General features: G+C 47.5%; 1 long non-coding RNA gene across 1 annotated transcript; it reads right to left on the bottom strand.

The window, feature by feature from the left end:
- Positions 1-3724: 3724 nt before the first annotated feature.
- LOC121010482 (uncharacterized) lies at positions 3725-6487 on the bottom strand. The gene is made up of 3 exons (XR_005781194.1): positions 6328-6487; positions 5461-5605; positions 3725-5351 (listed from the first exon to the last, which is right to left on the bottom strand). It is a non-coding gene; the product is annotated as an uncharacterized LOC121010482 (long non-coding RNA).
- Positions 6488-8872: the final 2385 nt, after the last annotated feature.

Here is an 8872-nt window from a genome sequence, read left to right as displayed (position 1 = left end):
ACACTAAATTTGATTTTCTCCTGTTTATCTGTCTCCTATGCATTTGACTCTTAGCCCATCGAGAAGGACCTCGAAAGGCAGAGGAAATTCTTCCTCCCCAACATTGTCCATCAGCAAGCATGCAAAGATGTGTGTATATGTATGTGTACACATGCCTGTCCATGTACACGTATGTGTTCTGAGATGCCGTGCAAAATATTTTTTTTAATAATTTATTGTCACGTTAGCTAACCCAGCGTATATATACAGTGTAGTCTCGGTTTCAGGAATAGATTCCCGTAATTCATCACCAACATACAACACCCAGTGTTCATCCCAACGAGCGCCCTCCTCCGTGCCCATTCCCTGCCCACTTCCCCTCCAGGAACCCTCAGTTTGTTCTCTGTATTTAAGAATCTCTTATGATTTGCCTCCCTCTCTGTTGGAAACAGTCTCCCTTCCCTTCTCTTCTCCTGTGATCTTCTGTGAGGTTTCTCAAATCCCACCTCGGAGTGAACACATATGATATCTGTCTTTTTCTGACTGACTTACTGTGCACACTGTATTTAACATTATGGGTTACAGTCAAAAACGTGATGCCAAGCACCTGGAGTGTATACGTGGCAGGAGACCCCCTGCGTGCCTGGGTAGATGTGTCTTTCACGTTCGCTGTTGCCAAACTGCTCCCCAAATTGGAGGCGCCGGTTGGCAAGTTGTGTGTGAGGTTTGAAAGTTTCTTTACTTTCTGAGAGGAGAGGATTTCCCAGAAGCTTGTCTTTGTGTATCTCATTGTGAGGTGACATACTTCTGGCTGGGTTTTATAGATCCGCAGTTGGTGTTTTCGTTTTGCAGAGAAACACTCCTCTTTATGGCTCACCATTTAATTTCCCTGCTGTCAGGAGGCAGAATTAAGTTATTCCTCTTTTTAAAAGAATGAGATAAGTAGGGAATCATGAATGCAAAATGCTGTAGTTAAACATCAGCAGATACACTGATGGATCGGCTGTCACTGAGATTGTGCTATAAACTGGAAGAAAGTAAGATTTAATCGTTTGCAAAAAAAAAACAAAAAAACACAAAAATAGCGGTGAGGGATTCTGTGTACTTGGACTCTGGGTGACTCGTTACAGCGGATTGTTATTTTCCAGTTAACAGAAAGAAGAAAAAGTACAAAGTGGAGGGAAAAGCCGTTGCCTTCAAGAGCATGTGAGGTCTCCCAAAAGGCTTAAATAATTGCAAAGCTAAACACGGTCACGGGCTGACTTGTGTCCTCTCAAATTCCTGCTGGAGTCCTGACCCCCAGGACCTGACGATGTGTCTGTATTTGGAGACGGGACTTTACAGGAGTAATTAAGGTACCATGAGGTCAGGTGGATGGGCCCTAACCCAACATGGCTGGCGTCTTTAATAAAAGAGGGAAGACATGGGAAGACACGGGCCTCAGAAGAAACCAGTCCCACCGACAGGAAGGTAGAAACCAGCCCCAACGACAGGAATCTTTCCTTGCCTTTTCCAGTTTTTGGTGGCTCCTGCCATTCCCTGGCTGTAGAGGAGTGGCTACCATTCCCCATATGGACTCGGCCTCTTCTCTGTGTCTTGTCCTTTTCTTACGAGGACACATGCTGTGGGGATTGAGGGTCACCCTGGCTAATCCAGGATGAGCGCATCTCAAGATCACTCACTCAGTGACCTCTGCAAAGAAGCCTTCCAAACAAACTCACATGGATAGGTTCCAGATAGACGTATCTTTTGGAAAAACCACCATTCAACCCACCACAGGGCCCACCCAGATAGTCTAGGGTGATCTCCTCATCTCGAGATCCTTAATCTGATCATATTGTAGAGACCCCACTTCCAAAGAAGGTCACATTTACAGGTTATTGGAATTAGGTATGGCCATGACTTTGGGGGGTCATTGTCATTCACCCAGTGGGGGCATTGTGGGGTTGAAATCGTTTTATCTGTGCGAAGCGCTTGCAATGGTGTCTGAGAAGGTGGCCAGTAAGTATTGACTAAATGCTTTCATTGGCCACATTTGTATCAAAAATGAGGGGAAAGAGAGTTTTGAGATAAACGTGAGAGCACATTTCTTTGTAACAGAGAAGAATATTCCAATATACAGACTGCACACAACAGATTTCCAGCTGGGGCCGGTCTGGAAGCCTCCCAGACTCTGTCCAATGCGTCCCTCCTTTGCTTAATTTCAATCTGTACCCCCTCCCTTCAATAAGCCACAACCAAGAGGAGAAGAGCATCTTGAATTCTGTGAATCCTTTGCTCGAACTTGACTCAGGGAACCCCCCTGAATGGACAGTTGGTGTCAGAAGTGAGGGTGGCCCTGTGGAGGGGTAGGTACCCCCTACGTTTGGTTACTTTGAGTTTTGCAGTTTGCCTCCCCCTGGCTAAAGGCAACGTGAGGAGTGTGGCTTCCCTTCTCCTGGGACTCATGCAGATTTTCACTTAAGATTGTGACTCTTGCCGCAGGGGACCCTTCTGGCTGAGAGCTCACGCAGGGAACCGGGGTCTGAGCAGCATTTTGGGGAGCCATGTCTGCCTTGGGTGATGCCCCCCCCCAGGTGCTTCGATTCTTCTTCTTCAAGGGAGAGAAGGGGCTTCTGCTGGTTTCCCTCTTCCCTCTTGGTAGCAGGAGACCCAGGTATGCATTGGAGGACGGTGTCTGTGGTTCAGGAGAAGCCCACCGTCGTCCAGCTGGTGGGGACACAGGGCTGGTTGGTAATGTCCGGGTCTGTAAGGGGACATGTATGAGCCCCCGTGGCCATCAACCTTCTGTATTTGGTGCCAGGGGGGCGGGGGGGGGTTCTCTGCTTTGAGAGAGTTTCAGCGAGCTGAGTGACGATCACTGCTGTGGATATTTTTCCGCTCTGTTTTCTTGGTAACAGTTCTTTCTTAAGAAGTGAAGTTATTTTAAATTGAAATGGAGACAGCTTATAATTAAACATTTGCAATGAAAGCACATTTATCGCCAAGGTGGCCACGTCTTCCATTTTGAACAGAGACCATTGAAGCTAAGTATACCACCGAAACTGCGAGAGGAATGTCTACACCCTGTTAACAATGGTGGTCTCTATTCCCTCCGTTTTCCTGGGAGCCTTAGTGACAGCAGAGAAGACAACTGAAAGCCGTGACATGGCGCTGAATGGGAAAGTGCCGGGTCCGTGAAAAGCATTCTCCCCTGTGGACTTTTGTTGAATGGCCTTTTCATGAGTTGAGAAAAGTTTCCTCTATTGATGGTGTTGGTTGGTTTGGGAAAATACCATTTTTTCCCTATGAATCCTCTGGACCATTTCCTTTAAAGATGAAATTAGGGAGTGTCTGGGTGGCTCAGGTGGTTAAGCGTCCGACTCTTGATTTTGGCTCAGGTCATGATCTCACGGCTTGAGGGATCGAGCCCTATGTCGGGCTCTGTGCTGACAGCATGGGGGAGCCTGCTTGGGATTCTCTCTCTCTCTCTCTCTCTGCCCCTCCCTCACATGTGCACACACGTACTCCCTCTCTCAAAAAAAAAAAAAGTTAAAAAAAATAAAGATGAAATTAGCTGTTGGAATAAAATCTCACTTTTATGCCTGCTTCACCTTTGGGATTTTTTTTTTTCTTTTTAGTGTGAAATTTAAAAAGCAGTACAAGGTGCCAAGTAACTCAGCATGGCACTCTTGGTCATTTATTCCAGGTAAATGAAAACGTATGCATGCGCGTGCACACACACACACACAGACCTGCGTATGAATCCTCATAGCAGTTTTATTTGTAGTAGGCAACAATTGGAAACAACTCAAATATCTTCAGTGGGGGAGTGGTTACATTTGGCACATCCCAAATCCCAAACGGGATCCCCAAATTTTTCATCCTATATGAACCCCTTAATATAACAATCTTGAAGGGAGAAAATTATAGGGAAGGAGGACAGATTTGTGGTGGCCAGGACCTAGGGACTGGCAGGGGCACAGGGACATTTGGAAGGATGGGCTCTGGAATTAAGGTGGACATGATGTGGTGAGGAAGCTACTCTTGCTTGTGGTGGTGATTAGACACATTTTCACGGGTGAAAAAAATTACATGGACCTAAATAGACAAAGACACAGACGGATGTACGTAAAACTACCCAAATTTGAATACTGTCAGTAGGTTGTATAGATGTCTACTTCCTGGTTGTGACATTGTGCTATATTTATGCAAGATGGTACCCTTGGCAGGAGCTCGATGAATGGGGCTTAAGGTGCCTCTGCTTTATTTCTTCCAGCTGCGTGTGAATCTGCAGTACACTCAAAACAAACAAAAATAATAATTAAACAAATATATAAGGTTCGTTGGTGAAAAATCGGGAAGCATAAATTATAAAGAACCGCTATTAATATTTTGTCCTCCTATCCCGCGTCTTTATTCCGTGCATTTCTTCCCTGCTTGAGTCCCACGATGCTTCTTGTTACAAAACCTAATAAGTGGCTTTATTGTTTCGAATGCCGCACATCTTATTATCTCACTTGAAAGCCAGTGCACGCTAATGCACGTCGCTGCCTACATTGAAAAATTCATTGGGTTTATTCCTCCTGGTCTGCATTGGGATTTATAGTTTCTATTATGAAATGAACATTGGGTTTTCTGCCATGAACAATGACAAGAACCAAGATCTCGAATCGTGTGACGTGTTTGTTTGTTTTTAACATGTGTGTACGTGTACTTGACGTGCTGCATTCCTGTCCTCTTCAGGTCTAGATCGTGGGGAAAATGTCCGAACGATATGAAGGACACAAGTGCACAGTGCTATCCAGCACCCTTGCAAATTATTGAAAATGATGTAGACCCCCACCTTGAGCATCTGTTGCCGTGGAACAAGCGATACCACCACTTAGCCACCCGAAACAGCCAGTAATTATTGTCTCACAGCTTGTGTGGGTCAAGCATGTACCCACGGTGGCTTCGCTGGATGTCTCTGGTTCAGGGTCTCTCACGACGTTGTGGTCAAGCTGTCAGATGGGGGCGCGGTCGCGTCAAGCTCGACCAGGAATGGAAGGTCCCTCCAAGCTCACTCATTGGTCATTGACAGGCCTCGGTTCCTTGCTGTCTGCTGGCCGGGGACTCGGTTCTCTACCACACGGGTTCCCGTCAGACCTGCGTGTCTTCACAACATGGTAGCCGGCTTTCCACAGAGCGAGTGATCCCAGAGACAGCAGCCAAGGAAGAGAGGGCTCAGGATGGAACTGTGGTTTTTATCACCTGATTTTTCTCTTCTGCCATTGATCATGGGAGGGGACTGCCAAAGAGCCACTGGGACGTCCTGGGGGCTGGTGACCATGCTGTCCAAGCTCAGGAACGTGGATAAACTGCCGGGCATCACACAGTGGGGCCGCTTGCCGCTGGAAACAGGAAAGAAGAGAATGTCTAGGAACTGTGGCTTCCAGAAGATACTGCTAAGTACACATTCTACCTTTTGTATCAGACAGAAGGGAAAATACAAAAACACACCTTTGTCTGCTCATCTGTATAGGAAGATGATACCCAGGAATCTAAGGCAGCTGACGCCAAGGTTGTTTACCTGAAGCAGGGGGGCCTGAGAGGAGGGCACGTGGGCAGAGGAGTAACACGTCTTCTGCATCTCGAATGGTCTTCACTTGTGGATGCAGGAGAAATGTCAACAAAGATAAGGACTAAAAAAAAAATCACACCCCTAAGCGTAAAACGAACAAATGAACCCAACAGTATCTCACACAAATACGATAACAGTGCAGAAGGGAAGACACAAAACACAAACACAAAACACAAACCAACCAACCAAACACTTAGAAGTTAATGAGAATAGAAAGGAGAGAGCTAACCGAGGCAGGGTCACCAGGAGAGGCCTCTCCAAAAGTTGACCTGTGAGGGGCGCCTGGGTGGCTCAGTCGGTTGAGCGTCCGACTTCGGCTCAGGTCATGATCTCACAGTCTGTGGGTTCGAGCCCCACGTCGGGCTCTGTGCTGACAGCTCAGAGCCTGGAGCCTGTTTCAGATTCTGGGTCTCCCTATTTCTCTGACCCTCCCCTGTTCATGCTCTCTCTCTGTCTCAAAAATAAATAAACGTTAAAAAAAAACAGTTGACCTGTGAGGCAAAGAGAGACAAAAAAAGAAAAAAAAAATCAGCACAGCGGAACATTCTGGGTCAAGAGGACTTAACCCTGAAGGACTTGCAACACCCAACGGAAAACAACAACAACAGTACATCCTATAGGAACGTGGGCGAACACGGATATTTCCCCACGGAGGACGCACAGGTGAGAAGCACATGAACACGTGCTCGGCATCGCGAGCCGCTCGGGACATGCAAGCCCAGACCACGGGACAGAGAGCAGTACACCTGTTAGGATGGCTGAAGCCAAAACGAGGGATGCCACCAAACGCCGGTGAGGACGCGAAGTTGGATCTGTTTCAGCAGGTGGACGCTTGGGCGGGCGCTGGTATGGCCGAAACACGGAGTACCCCTCAGGCGCGCAAAGGAACAGCTTCGATGTGCAGAACTGCCTGAAAGGGCACGAAAGACCAAGTGCTTAGTGCAAAACAAATACTGACCGGAAAGTGTTACATCCTCTAAGACTTCACTTAATTTCCATGCTTGACATGACAGAGCAGCAGAGATGGTCAGATGCGTGGTCAGCGGGGAAATGGGCAGAGGGGGGCAGTGTGGGCACTGGGTGTACCAGCCAGCTCTTCGCTACCCACGGCAGAATTCTGCATCTAATTTACCACTGGTTCCACGAATCCGAATACGGGGTTAAATCGTAGACAGCGGCACGCACATGAACTCGGGCAAAAAAAAAAAAGGCTGAAGTCGAATAAGGTGTACGGTCGAGTTAAGGGTTACGTATTAATATTCATTTCTTGATCTTGACATTGTACGTCTGCCACGTCAGACGTCACCGTTGTGGGGAGCATACACGGGCTCCTTGGTCCTATTTTTACAACTTCCCACAAGCCTAAACTCACTCCAAAATAAAAAGCTTACATGTAAAAAAAATACGACAAAATAAGCGTATAGAAGCTACTTAAGTCTGAGAGCAGGAGGACGGATGTCCCAGAAAGGCCACCTTTCAGCAGGTTAGGGGATTTGGAGACAGCCAAAGTGCTGATTAAAAACTGCATACGCTAAAAAGAGAGACTACCTGCTTTGGTCGCACTGCATCACAGCGCTGCGATCGCCAGCCATTATTTCCGAGCCAATTTTCACGCGAACAAGAGAGGCGCGTAACACACATCGGCCTTGCCGGCTCCAGCAGCGGGTAATTAAAACGCTCTGCAACCCCAGCACCCCTGTCAGATTGCTCCCTAAATAAACATGAGCCCCTAAATGTGCCAGAAATGCACATTTCTGTGGGCGCACCACAACACAACACTGGCCTCCCCCAAAGATGCGAGAAAACCCAGACAGCACTCAAGGAGTCCCGAGTAGAGCACCGCCTGTAGGTGGGGTCATTCTGCAAACCATTGTCCTGTGGTTTTTCATCCACAAACTTATTTTAGGACTTCAGCCTGCTATATTGACGCTTGCCAGTTTCTTTCCTCCTTGGCCCCAGATCACCCAGTCAACACACGGTGTGGATGACCAGCGATAACCATCTTTGCTGGGTGATAGGAAATATATATATATATATAGGAATGTATATATCATATATCCCACACAGTGGACAGCCGCCCAACACGTCCAGGGCCATTCAACCACCCACTGCCAACAACCCAGCACATGGATGCTGGTGAACACGGCCAGCAAACCCGGTTCCACAATGTTCGCTTAACGTTCTGAGGTTACGCCATTTCCCGGCACACAATAAAAATCCGGGGATAAAAGGATCGATGGTAGGATGCACACTCTAATAGGGAAGGTAGAAAAGGTGAAGGGAAAACCCATTAAGATGTTTAGCTCAGTTGACCCGAGTCAACTCAGGAAAACCTTTACTGATGGGTAATTTCTGAAGATGAAAAGGAAGCACAGACCCAACTAAACAAGTCCGTGAAAGAAACAAGTGGCTGTCACTCAGAGAAACAAAACGAGAGAATCCCGAGTGTTTCTGTTGCAGACGGAATGTGACAGGGCACATTTTTAAGGCTCTGTCAATACCATTAATATTTATGACCCGTCTCGCGAAAACATCCGTCGAGAGGCACATCCATCAAAGGCTTCTTCTGTTCGGGGATTGTTTTGTTTTGTTGGGTGATGAGTCCCAAATGACAAAATTGAGTGTTATTACATAAAGGGTTTTATTTGCCTCCGTTGTACACACACCCTTCAAGATGGCAAAATCATCAGGAGGCTGTATTCTGAGAATATATTGTTCCTTTTGAGAAGAAAAACCACCTTTCCTCTTACCAGGTGAACTAAGTTATTTCCTGCGCCCGGCCTCCAAGGCGCCGCCTCCAAGCTGACCATAGAGGGACCACCCCTTTCCACAGTTGGGGGGCGCTGGTTAAGACCCTTTCTTTCCACCAGCTCCGCACCCATTTGAAACCCAGAGACATAAGATGCCTTCCTATGCCCAGGGGAACCTAGATCTTTCTCTGCAATGATGTAATTCTGGGTCCCCTTGTGGGTGAAATGCGACAGCAATATATGCCCACTGTTTGTCCCATGACATGGGCCCAGTGAACGTCAACCGCCGCTTCTCTTCAGCATACCAGTGTGATTAAAGGGGGGACCCTTAAGAGTGGTGGTGACTTTGAGAGTACTCTGTAACCAGGGGGCCAGGGTCACTGACCGGTTGGATTAGATGGCGGCTGTAAAGAATCCTTAGGCCCCTGCCCTCCCCGCGCACCCCAGAGGGAAACGCGCAGGAAACGTTGCAATGCACTCCCCCCTCCTTTTTTTTTTTTTTTTTTTTTGCATAGCTTAGCGCGGCGCCCTGCACACCTCT

This window comes from Herpailurus yagouaroundi, unplaced genomic scaffold (assembly GCF_014898765.1).
Source record: "Herpailurus yagouaroundi ecotype Mexico unplaced genomic scaffold, PumYag 191, whole genome shotgun sequence".
NCBI lineage: Eukaryota > Metazoa > Chordata > Mammalia > Carnivora > Felidae > Herpailurus > Herpailurus yagouaroundi.
This window is presented reverse-complemented; position numbering and strand designations above follow the sequence as displayed.